This window comes from Muntiacus reevesi, chromosome 21, assembly GCF_963930625.1.
Source record: "Muntiacus reevesi chromosome 21, mMunRee1.1, whole genome shotgun sequence".
NCBI classification, from domain to species: Eukaryota; Metazoa; Chordata; class Mammalia; order Artiodactyla; family Cervidae; genus Muntiacus; species Muntiacus reevesi.
This window is the reverse complement of record NC_089269.1, coordinates 38132609-38145603: the sequence shown is the minus strand read 5'-3', so window position 1 is coordinate 38145603 and position 12995 is coordinate 38132609. Positions and strand designations below refer to the sequence as shown.

The following is a 12995-nucleotide window of genomic DNA, read 5'->3' as shown; positions in this document are numbered from 1 at the left end:
AAAATTTTGACCTCAGTTATTCTTTACATACATAAAAATAATATTTTGGGATGATTTCATTATTAATGCAAAACATCTTCAAGTTTTCTTAAGTGGTTTATGCAAATACTCATCTCAGTTCAACTATTTTTTCATTTACTCTTGAAAGTAAACATTTTATTTTAGCACAAATTATATTGTGTTTAAAGATTCCATTAGTTGCAAAATAATATGATCTCACTTTTAAAAATTACCTTAAAGATTTTTATAGATCATAATATATAAGTTGTTTAAATACATGCTATGGGCTTCCCCGGTGACACAGTGGTAAACAATCCATCTGTCAATGCAAGACAAAGATGTGAGTTTGATCCCTGGGTCAGGAAGATCCCCCTGGTGCAGGTAATGGAAACCTACTCCAGTGTTCTTGCCTGGAAAATTCCATGGACAGAGAGGTCTGGTGGGCTACAGTCCATGGGGTTGCAAAGAGTCAGACATGACTGAGCATGCACAGATATAAATATATATACTATTAATATAAATAATATTTAGGGAAATATCATTTATAATAAATAATTCAAATGAATATATTATTTGATGAAGAGTAGAAAGAAAAATTAAATAATTATATACTGTTTGTGTTGGGCTTTAACAAAACAATATATTGATGACACTATTTTAAAACCAAAGCTCATCATTTCTGAATTTATGTAAGTTTTTTCTATCCTCTACTGCTTTTTATGTTCTTTTTCACTGTGAGCATAAACAGTTCATAAAAACAATAAAACAATTTAACAATTGTCTTGAATTAAATAGCTTCTCCTTGAAATATACTCTTTGCTAAAACCTTGTTTTAAATATAGAATAGTTTCACCAAAATTATTTTCATAAACTATTCACACTTTTTACATTTAAAATATAATACTTCTTATCACATAGAAATTATTTATCTAAAGGAGTTTGAATGATTTTCTTTAGGATTCACTTAGTACATAAAATGATGACAGATAGTTACCAAATTTTTCTTCTATAATCTAAAATAATAAATTTTTATAAAATACCCATGAGAAGTATCTTGAATGACTAAAAGTAATCAGAATATTATTTTTTCACTCACAAATATGCTAATTTCCCAAAATGTCTATACCAACAAAATTACTTTTTATGTTATAAACTTTTTTGTTTTTCTCCTTTCTTGGGGGGGGGGGGTGGGGAAGGAATTAGGAGCTGAAGTTAAGCTTTTGTAACTAAATGTCCCTCTCTGCACCATGGCTATAAAAACGCTAAGCCTCATTTTAGCTATTTAACCTCTTAATAAATGTTATTAAGTCTGTCTAGTCACAGTTAAGTTTTTTCCAGTAGTCAAATATGGATGTGAAAGTTGGACTATAAAGAAAGCTGAGTGCCAAAGAATTGATACTTTTGAACTGTGGTTTGGAGAAGACTCTTGAGAGTCCCTTGGATTGCAAGGAGATCCAACCAGTCCATCCAAAAGGAAATCAGTCCTGAATATTCACTGGAAGACTGATTCTGAAGCTGAAGCTCCAGTATTTTGGCTACCTCATGTGAAGAACTGACAAACTGGAAAAGACCCTGATCCTAGGAAAGATTGAAGGTAGGAGGAGAAGGGGACAACAGAGGATGAGATGGTTGGATGGCATCACCAACTCAATGGACATGAGTTTGAGCAAGTTCCAGGAGTTGGTGATGAACAGGGAAACCTGGTGTGCTGCAGTCCAAGGGGTCTCAAAGAGCTGGACAAGACTGAGCGACTGAACTGAACCGAATATTTATAAATATTTTTTATGTTAGCAATTATGTCTTGTACTTATGATTCTGCATGTCTTACTGTGAGAAACTTTTTACTGTAAGAAACTTATGGGCAGAACACAGAGCACACATTTTGTATGCACTGTCTCTTGCGCTCACAGAGCCTACATATTTCAAATGCACAATGAGAAGTCAATAAAGCGTTTTTGAATTGACATTTTAAAACATATGCTCAATAAAAGCTCACTTAAAACAGGATCCAAAAAGGACACTTTCTAAATCCACAGTTGTTATCCTCGATCCCTAATTTATTCCATTTATTCTTGCATTGTTGAACATTTAAAGAACATTTTACTTCTCCAAATAAAATGTTTTGTTTGTTCAAAGAACCCACCACTCAAATTCTATTTGATGATAACTCATTGAATACCTAGACAAGACCAGATCTGTTGCATCCTTCATTTCACAGATAAATAAATGGGGGCTCAGAGGATCAAACAGTCAAGAAGTAGCAAAGCGTGGATTCTATCTTACAGCTTTGCATTGTCCCACACTTGTATCTCAGACTGTAAAACCAGAGTACAGAAAATCACTGCAACCAAGAAACCCAAAAAGCCCTCATAAACTCAACAGTGAAGAAAATGTATCCTCTCTCAAAGACATGGGACTCCCCTGATAACTCAGTTGGTAAAAAATCCACCTACAATTCAGGAGACCCCAGTTCGATTCCTGGGTTGGGAAGATCCACTGGAGAAGGGATAGGCTACCCACTCCTGTATTCTTGGGTTTCCCCTGTGGCTCAGCTTGTAAAGAATCCACCTGCAATGAGGGAGTCCTGGGTTTGATCCCTGGGTTGGGAAGATTCCCTGGAAAAGGGAAAGGCTACCCACTCCGGTATTCTGGCCTGGAGAGTTCCATGGACTGTATAGTCCATGGCGTCACAAAGAGTCAGATGCGACTGAGTGACTTTCACTTTCACTCAAAGACATTAATTACATATAAAAGTAAAAACTATGAAAAATGATAATTCTGCATATACTTTTCTTCCAAGATTTAATTTAAGCTATTAGAGGGCAAAACTTCTTTCTCAGCATATTTAACTCAGTTATGTGTTTCTAGGGCTTCCCAATGTGGACCTAGTGGTAAAGAACCCTCCTTCCAATGCAGGAGACTTAAGAGATGTGGGTCCGATCCCTAGGTCAGGAAAATTCCCTAGGGGAGGGCAAGAAAACCCACTCCAGTATTCTTGCCTGGATAATCCCATGGACAGAGGAGCCTGGTGGGCTAGAGTCCATAGGGTTGCAAGCAGTTGGACACAACTGAGGCGACTTAGCATACAGGCACAGGTGTATTTCTGGGTTCTCATTAGAATGAACAATGTAAATCCATACTGATGGTCTTCACATATTCTCAGCACTGTAAGAGGGACACAGCTCAGTGATTTTTCCTACAGTTCCCAGGAACACATTATAATTACAGTAGGATGCAATAATGAGAGATTCAGAATAAAGTTAGATTGAAAATCTGATAATTAAGAGTTCTTGAGTTTCTCACTGTAGGAAAAAAAGACATTTCCTTCTGCCTATTGTACATTTTGGGCAACTAACTCTTTCATTTTTATGTATTTTTAAATACTAAATTAGTTTACTTTATATACCATACATATAACCTTATATACCAAGGTTCCTAGCCACATTTCCAAATAATGTGGAATGAACTGATCTTGCTCTGTCATTTATGTTATTATTGATCCACACACCCAACCATAAGAAAGTCCAGAAATTCCCCCAGAACATGAGCAAGATTCTGAATCAATTCACCAGGTGCAATGTGGGGAGTTTGTCTCCCCTAGAGTTTTTAGTTTTTCTAAATTCTTTCTTCCTCTATATTCAAGGAAGTTATATACTATTATTTTAAACTCATTACTATTCAAAATTTCTCCTAGAGAGTCTTTGCATTTCTCCACAGTGAACTCAGATATGCCCTTCATTTCTAATCAATTGCTTGCTATTTTTGAATTGTGTACATTTCTTTTTGAATTGTGGTTTGCTCAGGGTATATGCTCAGTAGTAGGATTGCTGGCTAATATGGTATTTTTAGTCTTTAAAGGAACCTCCATAATGATCTCCATAGTAATTGTATCAATTTACATTCCCACCAACAGTGCAAGAGAATTCCCTTTGTTCCACACCCTCACCGATGTGTATTCTTTGTAGATTTTTTGAAGATGGCCATTCAGCCCAGTGTATGACCATACCTCATTGTAGTTTTGCTCTGCATTTCTCTAATAATGACAAACACTGAGCATCTTTTCATGTGTTTGTTGGCCATTTGTATGTTTTATGTGGAGAAATGTTTGTTTAGGTCTTCCACCCATTTTTGATTGGGTTACTTGCTATTAGTGTTTTTTTTTTTTTTTTTTTTTTTTTTTTTGTGTGTGTGTGTGTGTGTGTTTTGATATGAAGCTGCATGAGGTTGTTGTATATTTTGGAGATTAATCCAATTACTTCGTTTGCAAATATTTCTCCCATTCTGAGGCTTGTCTTTTCATCTTTTTTGTGGCTTCCTTTGCTGCACAAAGCTTTTAAGTTTAATTAGGTCTTATTTGTTTATTTTTGTTAATATTTTCATTACTGTGGGAAATGGGTCAAAAAGGGTCTTGCTATGATTTATGTCAAAGAGTGTTCTGCCTGTTTTCTTGTAAGAGTTTTATAGTGGTTGCCTCACATTTAGGTCTTTAATCCATTTTGAGTTTAATTTTGTATATGGTGTTAGGAAGTGTTCTAATTTCATTCTTTTACAGGTAGCTGTCCAGTTTTCCCAGAACCACTTATTGAAGAGATTGTGTTTTCTCCATTGAATGTTTTTGCCTTCTTTGTCATAGATTAACTGACCATAAATGTGTGGGTTTATTTCTGAGGTCTCAGTCCTATTCCATTGATTTATATATCTTTTCGTGCCAGTACCATAGTGTTTTGATTACTGGTGGTTTCTCATAAAACTAAAACTAGAAATTCCACATGACTCAGTATCCACTTCTGGGAATACGACAGAAAGAAACCCAAAACCATAATTAGAAAAGATACATGCACTTCAATATTTATAGCAGCATTATTTACAATTGCCAAGATATGGAAGCAATGAAAGTGTTCATCAATGTGGATGGATAAAGAAGATGTGGTGCGTACACACACACACAATGAAACATTACTCAGTCAGAAAAATGAAATCCTGCTACATACAGCAACATGGATGGGCTTGGAGGGTATTATGCTGATATGTCAGACAGAGAAAGGCAAATATTGCATTACAGCACTTATAGTGGGATACAAAAATTACAACATACTAGTGAATACAATAAAAGAGGCACAGACTCACAGATATAAAGAACAACTAGTGGTTATCAGTGGGGAGAAGGAACGGGGAGGAACAATAAAAGGATAGGTGATTAAGAAATATAAAATATTTTGTATAAAAAGTACATTACACAACACATTCCACAATATTAGCTAAATATAGCTAATATTTAATAACATGTATTAATGGGTTATAACTTTAAATGTTGTGAATCACTAGATTGTATATCTGTAAAATATAATGTTGCACATAAATTATACTTCAATTTTAAAAAGTTCTTTTCACGCGTTCCTTTGTCACAACAGGGATCAGTTGTAGAAATCAACATCTTCAGCAAAACATTCCAAATGGAAGCAGCTTTGTGAAATACATTCATTCTTCTGCTATGTGAAAAATATGCTGTCCACTGACATGGCAAAATCACCAGATTATGCACAGACATGATCTATCACTAAGGAGATTTTCTTCCTTCTCTAATGATAAGTGAACCAGTAGCAGCAGCACATGTCATTCAGTGGTTTAATGACAACTTTTGATATGAAAAGGCATCTTCATATGTGATATGAAGGCATCTTCATATATGGGGGGAAAATTAGGAATAATTAAGATCACTTTTTAAGGCTTCCCTGATAGCTCAGCTGTAAAAAATCTGCCTGCAATGCAGGAGAATTGGGTTTGATCCCTGGGTTGGGCAGATTCCCTGGAGAAGGGAAAGACTACCCCACCCCATTCTCTCTGGAGAATTCCATGGATTGCATAGTCCATGGGGTCACAGAGAGTCGGACATGACCAAGAAACTTTCACTTGACTTCACTTCTAGACCACTTTTTAGAGGAAGGTAAACAACTACCTCCATTTTCTCAATAGTCTACTATGTCTATACTTTAAATACATCTAATATTTTAAAATCCTATAGTATATATTTAAAAAATCTTAGTAGGTGACATGAAAGTTTATTACTATAAATAGAATTAGGTTTTATAGGATAGATAAGTACATAGCATTAGTTGCCAGAAAAGCCTGTGCAGTCATTAGAAACTGCAAAGCAAGATGAAACAACCAACTTGCTTAAGTGGTTTTATTTTATAATTCATCTTCATGAAAAGTGAAAGTGTTAGTCGCTCAGTTGTGTCTGACTTTTTGTGACCCCATGGGCAATAGCCCACCAAGTCCCCATGTCCATGGAATTCTCCAAACAAGAATATTGGAGTGGATTGCCATTTCCTTCTCAGGAAATCTTCCCAATCTGGGCATAAAACCCGGGTCTTCCACATTGCAGGAAGGCTCTTTACCACCTGAGCCACATTGGTAGATGTTTGGAAATAGTTAATAACATAATTTTATTTTAGTATAACCAAACTTAGTAATTACATGATGCATTAATTCATCTCAGGTGATATGGAATATTGAAAGGTTCACACAATATGGTATACAAGTTCTCAAATGTGTGGTCAAGATGGAAAGATGACTCATGTCTTAATATTTATATTATGAGGTGATTAGCTGGCAGGCAGAGACTGGTATAAGCTATACTTATTAAAGATATGCAAAAGAATATAAAATATTTCTAATAAAAGATAAATCAATTTTTACAAAGAAGTTCAAGTTTATATTGGGATGTGAAGGATGAACAAAAAAAGAGTGAAATTCAAGCATGATCAAAGAAAGTAGAATGTGTGTTTGGCACAAGTGGGCTGGTTGTGATGTGCTAAGTGTTTGTTTGAGGGAATGTTATGAGATTAAGAAGAAAAGACACAGAAGCACACATAAACACATAATACATATTTGCATATACATATATGTATACATAGTATTACAAGTCATTTACTAAATATGATTATTTGAATTATATTTTTTATCATTTGATTGTAGAAATGGAATTATTTTTCAGATTACCTTTATGCACTCTAATGACTGATATTTCACATATCTTGGAATGTGAGCATCCTATTTTAATGTCACTGAATATGCAATAGTGATTTTTAAAAATGACATTGACAAAAATCAAAGCAAAATACTATTAGTTCAAAATGTTAATCAGATCTTAATATGTAGGAAACTGGAGGACATGAAATAGCAACAGTATGACAAAATAAGAACATTATCTCCATGGTCCACAGATGATATTAAATTGCTGAGAAGCAGAGCAGTGGCAGTCTCTGAAATCACTTCTAATGATAGTCCATGGTGTTCATCCTCCCTAGGAGGATGGTACTATCAAAGAAGGCATTAGAACCTTTCCAACAAAAGAATCTTGAACCATTTAGTTTATAAAAGTAAAGGTCTATACTCTCTTTAAACTATCAGTATATTTATAAACAATAATAGAAAAATACTGTTTATTATAATACATTTTATTAATAAAAATCAAATAATTTTAACAGAGTTAAATATTTTGGGGCATGATTTCAAAAAGTTTAGGGGAACAAAATTTAGATGTCTTCTGAAGGCCCCAATAGTTTAAGTTCACTATCCAAATAATCATGATGCTTAGGCCACAGGGATTGCTCACTGAATTAATAAGAATTTGTAAGCCATATTCCAGTGAAGACTTTATTTACACTGCATACTAACATATCCAGAAGACTGTATGTTTGAGCAGTGATATGGGTTCTATTTTTTTTAAGTTTCTAGGATCTATGAATACTTTCATCCACCTGTGGATTAAATTCCTATAAAATATTTATGAAATAGTCACTCCCCACAAACATCTTTTCTATATAAATTAATTGCATTTCTTCATAATCTTTATTTCTGTGATTCATAAAATTATAACCACACAGAAAACTCATTAATTTTACAGAAAAATTTAAAAAAAGCTTATTTGCATAAAAAGTTTCTCATTAGAGCAGAGACAAGGCTGAGTATGGAATTTTGTATGAATCTGTCTCATCCTGACATACGTGAGGAAGTTTCCAGCAGACAAGGAATTTTACTTAACACTGCTATTTCACGCAATTTTCCTCTTAGCTTAGTTGCTTCTAAACTTTGTTCTACATAGTTTAAATTCATTAAGATTGCAGTTATATATAAATTTGTAAATTAGTTCGAGTTCTTTTTATGGGCACAATGGAAACCATCCAAGATATTCTTGTTTTGAATTTTAACATACAGAAGTCTTTCCACTACATGCAAATTAGAACAGATTTCCTTTCACTTAAAATATGAAATTACTGTGAATTACTTTTTCCTTTCTTTCTTTGCAATTCATAAGAGTTTACCGCACTTGCATTTAACATAGACAGATGGTTTTTGCAGTCAGTTTCTCTTTTGCCTTTCACCACTGAAGTATAGCCATTTAGAAATGATAGCTACTTTTCTTTAGGCATATTTATGTTGAAAATAGTAGAATCATAAAAAGCACTTCTTGAAGAGAATCTTAAAAAAGTACTAGAGCTTATTAAGTTTTAAAAATCTGCAACAGTTTAGATCTAACAATAAATAGCGATCATTTTAAATAATTTCTAAAATTGAGAAACTGAATAGTATATGTTGAGGGAAATCCAGTTTTGCTCAGGCAATTGCAAGTAATACAGATTCAAAGAAGCATTGGAATAAAAATCATAAAGTGTAATTTGAAATGATGTCAAAATATATTTTTGCTATTGAGAAACTAGAAGATTATTTAAGAAAAAACAAGCAAACAAACCAAAGAACCCCTTTAGATCCATTTCATCACAAGTGGTAGGCAAAGAAGTTTGCTGAGAAATGGTATATTACAGCATTTCAAACATGAGCTAGCTATCAGATTCATGTCACTGGGTCACATGAATCCTTTACTCAATCATTATGAAAGATATCTGCTAATATATCATAAAAAAGAAAATATATAGCAATATGCATTTCAAGAACATACACACAAAAGAAAAAAACACAAAGATAAGAGGGGAAAAAAGGAAATTCATTTTTAAAGTTAAAATAAACGACTGTGTATATCGTTTGAAAGAAGCGGAGACAGAAAAGACCTAAAAGTATGCTCACATTATATTCAGGGATATGTTCTGAGGTGCGTTTCCAAAAAAAAATGTAAAAGGAAATATTTAAGTAGCAAAAACATATTAATGATTTCTTTATTTTTAATGGTACCACAATATAAGATAGGAAATTACTCATAAATTTAGGAATGTGACAACTTAGATAACATCATAATATGGCAAAATGCATTAGAAGAAATATGTGTAGGGGATTAGTTTTGTTGAATTATGATGTTGATTCTCATTATTCTTATTCTATATTTTAAATAATCACTGGCATTCTTTTAAGATACTAACAAAAGCAGAACGGTTTCATACTCAACAATGACTATGGAAGACATTTTTATAGGTAATAACATTAATAAAATGTTTCCAATAATGATTGTTCTTTTTGAGCTTACATTCAGATTGAAAGAGGCCTAATCTGTACATTTTCATTAAAAATTAATTGACAATTTAATAGAATCATGGCCTCTTACATTATTATGTATGCTGCAGACATAGCATTATACATATCCAATATGTTCCTCAATCCCCAATGAAGAATCCAGGAGCTGTTGAATAAACTGATCACAAGGCTTGAGAAGCCCTGTCTTTGCAAACAACACCTAGTGTTTTTTTCCTCTCACTTTTTAGTATACACATCTAGACAAGGATCACCAAATATCTGAGAAAACTTTCCAGTGTGAATGACACAGAATAAAATAAATAAAAACAACAACAAAATAAGTTTAGGAAAAAATCAGGGAGCAGAAACAACTTTGACAACAGACTATCATGACAGATTTAGAAATTTTAAATTGATAGCAAACTAAAAAATATAAATGTTAAAGTGAAAAAAAATATAGTAGGACAGTACTAATCTTCAATCTGCTTCAATTTAAGCTTCTATTCAAAACAGTCTGCTGATCTATAGACACAGATTTTTATGTTATAAATCCAAACATATACTTCAAAACAATTTTGGAAAATATGCTTATTAAATGCTACTTTTCAAAGAAGAAAATGACTTTTTCTACCATATAAATTTATTTTTTTCTTTTGAATTTTAATTAAAACAGATCTTTCACTAATAGTAAAACCTGCATAAAAAGCTTTGAATTATATGTAACATGAAGCATGCACATAATCTTAACCATAATGTTTACAAACTAAATACTTTAATGTTAAAATTGCTATCAATAAATTAAAATATACACAATGAAGTTGCATCCTGCAAAGCCACATTTAAAGTTCAATGGAAATATGCGATTAAAGGATTAAAAATTCCAACCGGGTATTTATTTCCAAATTATAGTCTATTATATCCCTTGATTAGTGAAAAAGGAAAGAACTTGGAAAAGTAAAAGTTTCAATTCAAAATGAATTTTTATTTAGAAAGTGCTCTTATGTTCAAATAAAAATTATCTCCCTTATTGTCAGTAACAAAGGGAAATTCTACTATAAGCTTAGACCTAAATAAAGCAAAGTGTAAAATAATTTTGGTTTACACTGGAAGGTCTTTTGTGTGTGATTCTAGCTGTGATTTTATGTGTGGTTCTAAACATTTCACAAATCAATAGAAATAGATTATGCTATTTGAGAGAATTCTTTTCTTCTCTGTTAAGAGCTTGATATTTTAAAATATTAATTTTTCATTTTCACTTTGAAGACTGAAAATTGAGTAGCTGTTTGCAAGATTATTATTTTCTCTTCATTTGTGCCCAATGAGGTATATATAACACGTAAAAAATGTTAAATGATATGGTAATAAATATGTCATGTAGCCCTCCCAGTCAAAAAGTCTTATTCCACCTGTAATACATGATTTTCACTCAAAGTCAAATGTTAGGATGACTCACATTTCATATTTGAACAGTTCAGTTTTTGATATCTGATTTGCTCACAATGCTCTATGTTTTGAAAATTAGTTTTGCGTCATGTCAATGATTGGGATGATCAGTAAGGGTTTAGTTAAGCCTTGGAGAAGAATATAATAATAGGTCCAGTCTTCAATTGCCCTCTAAACCAGGTGCAGAATAAGCAAGTGAAACTCACAGAAGATTAATTAATGAGGTATTTAGAATCACAATCCACTAACAGGAAATTTCCTACTGAATGATGTTACAATCAAGAAAGAGCTGCTATTTATGCCTAGGTTATGATATTGGCAATTGGAATCATATACATGAATAGTGTATAATGAACTGTAGATACACAGATAAGTAACTAAACAGACACTAAACTAATGTAAATTAGAAGAATAAAACCACTCTGAGGGCAATAAGATGCAGTAGCTGAAATGTTCATGACCATATGCATCTACCTTTTTACAGATAAATCTAAATCAATCTTCTAAGAAATGCCTCAAAGGCAATGAGTACAATTATGTTCATAAAAATCTCAAACTTTAAGATGAATTAATAGCACAAATTATAAAATGAGTATACAGTAATAGCATTTTTCATTATTCAAAAATATATGAGTTCCTTAAAACATCTTCAAAGTATATAAATACTTTGCTGTGGAAAACAATTGAAAAAATAATGCTAAATAAGATTGCAAATTCTGAGGTTTGTATATACACATATTCATAAGTATACATAGACACACACATTACAGGTTTGATTATGTCTCACAATTCAAACTTCAACAAAATTTTGAGCTCTATGAAATGAAATCAGCCTTTTAAATTTTATTTTAAATAGATACATGATAGAGAGGATATTATAGTAAATATGGACATTTCAGCTAAGATGCCTGGGAGTAACTCAGACAGCTGATAGTTAGGGTTTGCCTCAGGTGCAGACACAACTGAGCGACTGTCACTACATATATATATATGTGTACACACACACACACACACACACACACACACACACACAATATAATGTAAGAAATATGCAGTTCCTTGCCACTCATTCTGGGGAAGAGAGAATTTTAGCTTGAAATCACATCCAAAGCAGGTGTGACCGTGAGAGGATATTGCAGGTTGGCCAGGGTATAAGAATAATTCTAGGCATTGTTAAAAGGACCTAAACTTGTCTAGTGACAAAAATGTGAGCAAGATTGAAGTGTCCCTTTTAAAGGAAACTATTGCGACTCAATGAAATATGTATGCTTAAGGCAGAAAGTTTAAGTCTAAACTATCTCATATATTCTAAAAGGCAAATTATTGATGTTAATTTTATAGCAAACATAACCATCATTATGCATTCCACATTTCAAAGTTCTATTAGTATAAAGCATTTGCAATTCTGATCTTTATGTTATTTCATATCTTTACCATATCTTTATGAAAATAGTGCAGCTCCTTGCTAAAGGAAGAACAAATGCCAGACACACATATTCTAGATTGCTAGGATTGGTCCCAGTGGGATTACCCAGTTTGTGGAGGGTCAGGCAATGTAATTATTCTGCCAAGTGCAATTTCTAGAATGTCCAGATCTGACATTTCTTGTCTTCATATCTGTGCCAATACAGGTGAATCTAGAATGATTTTATTTGTTCTGTCTCCATTGTCCACTAGGACACTTCACAGGAAGGTTCATGCCTTTTATAGAAACCTTACATCATACATGTTAGGGTCAAGACAGAGCCAGCAGAGGGAAACTATGCAACAATATTTTACTATTTTGTACTATTTTATTTATCACTATAAATTATACTATTTTATAATATCACTGCCCACAAGATATTATTCTATGTCCCAATTGTGCATATGTATATAAGTCGCTCAGTGATGTCTGACTCTGCAACCCCATGAACCGTATCCCGCGAGGCTCATCTGTCCATGGAATTCTCCAGGCAAGAACAATAGAGCGGGTTGCCATTCTATTCTTCAGGGCACCTTCCCCACTGAGGATTGGAACCTGGGTCTCCTGCATTGCAGGAAGATTCTTTACTATCTGAGCCACCAGGGAAGTATTATATCCC

General features: G+C 33.1%; 1 protein-coding gene across 2 annotated transcripts in view; it reads right to left on the bottom strand.

Annotated features, from left to right (window-relative positions):
- NCAM2 (neural cell adhesion molecule 2) overlaps positions 1 to 12995 on the bottom strand; it is a 545993-nt gene that overhangs the window by 66765 nt on the left and 466233 nt on the right. The window lies entirely within an intron of this gene.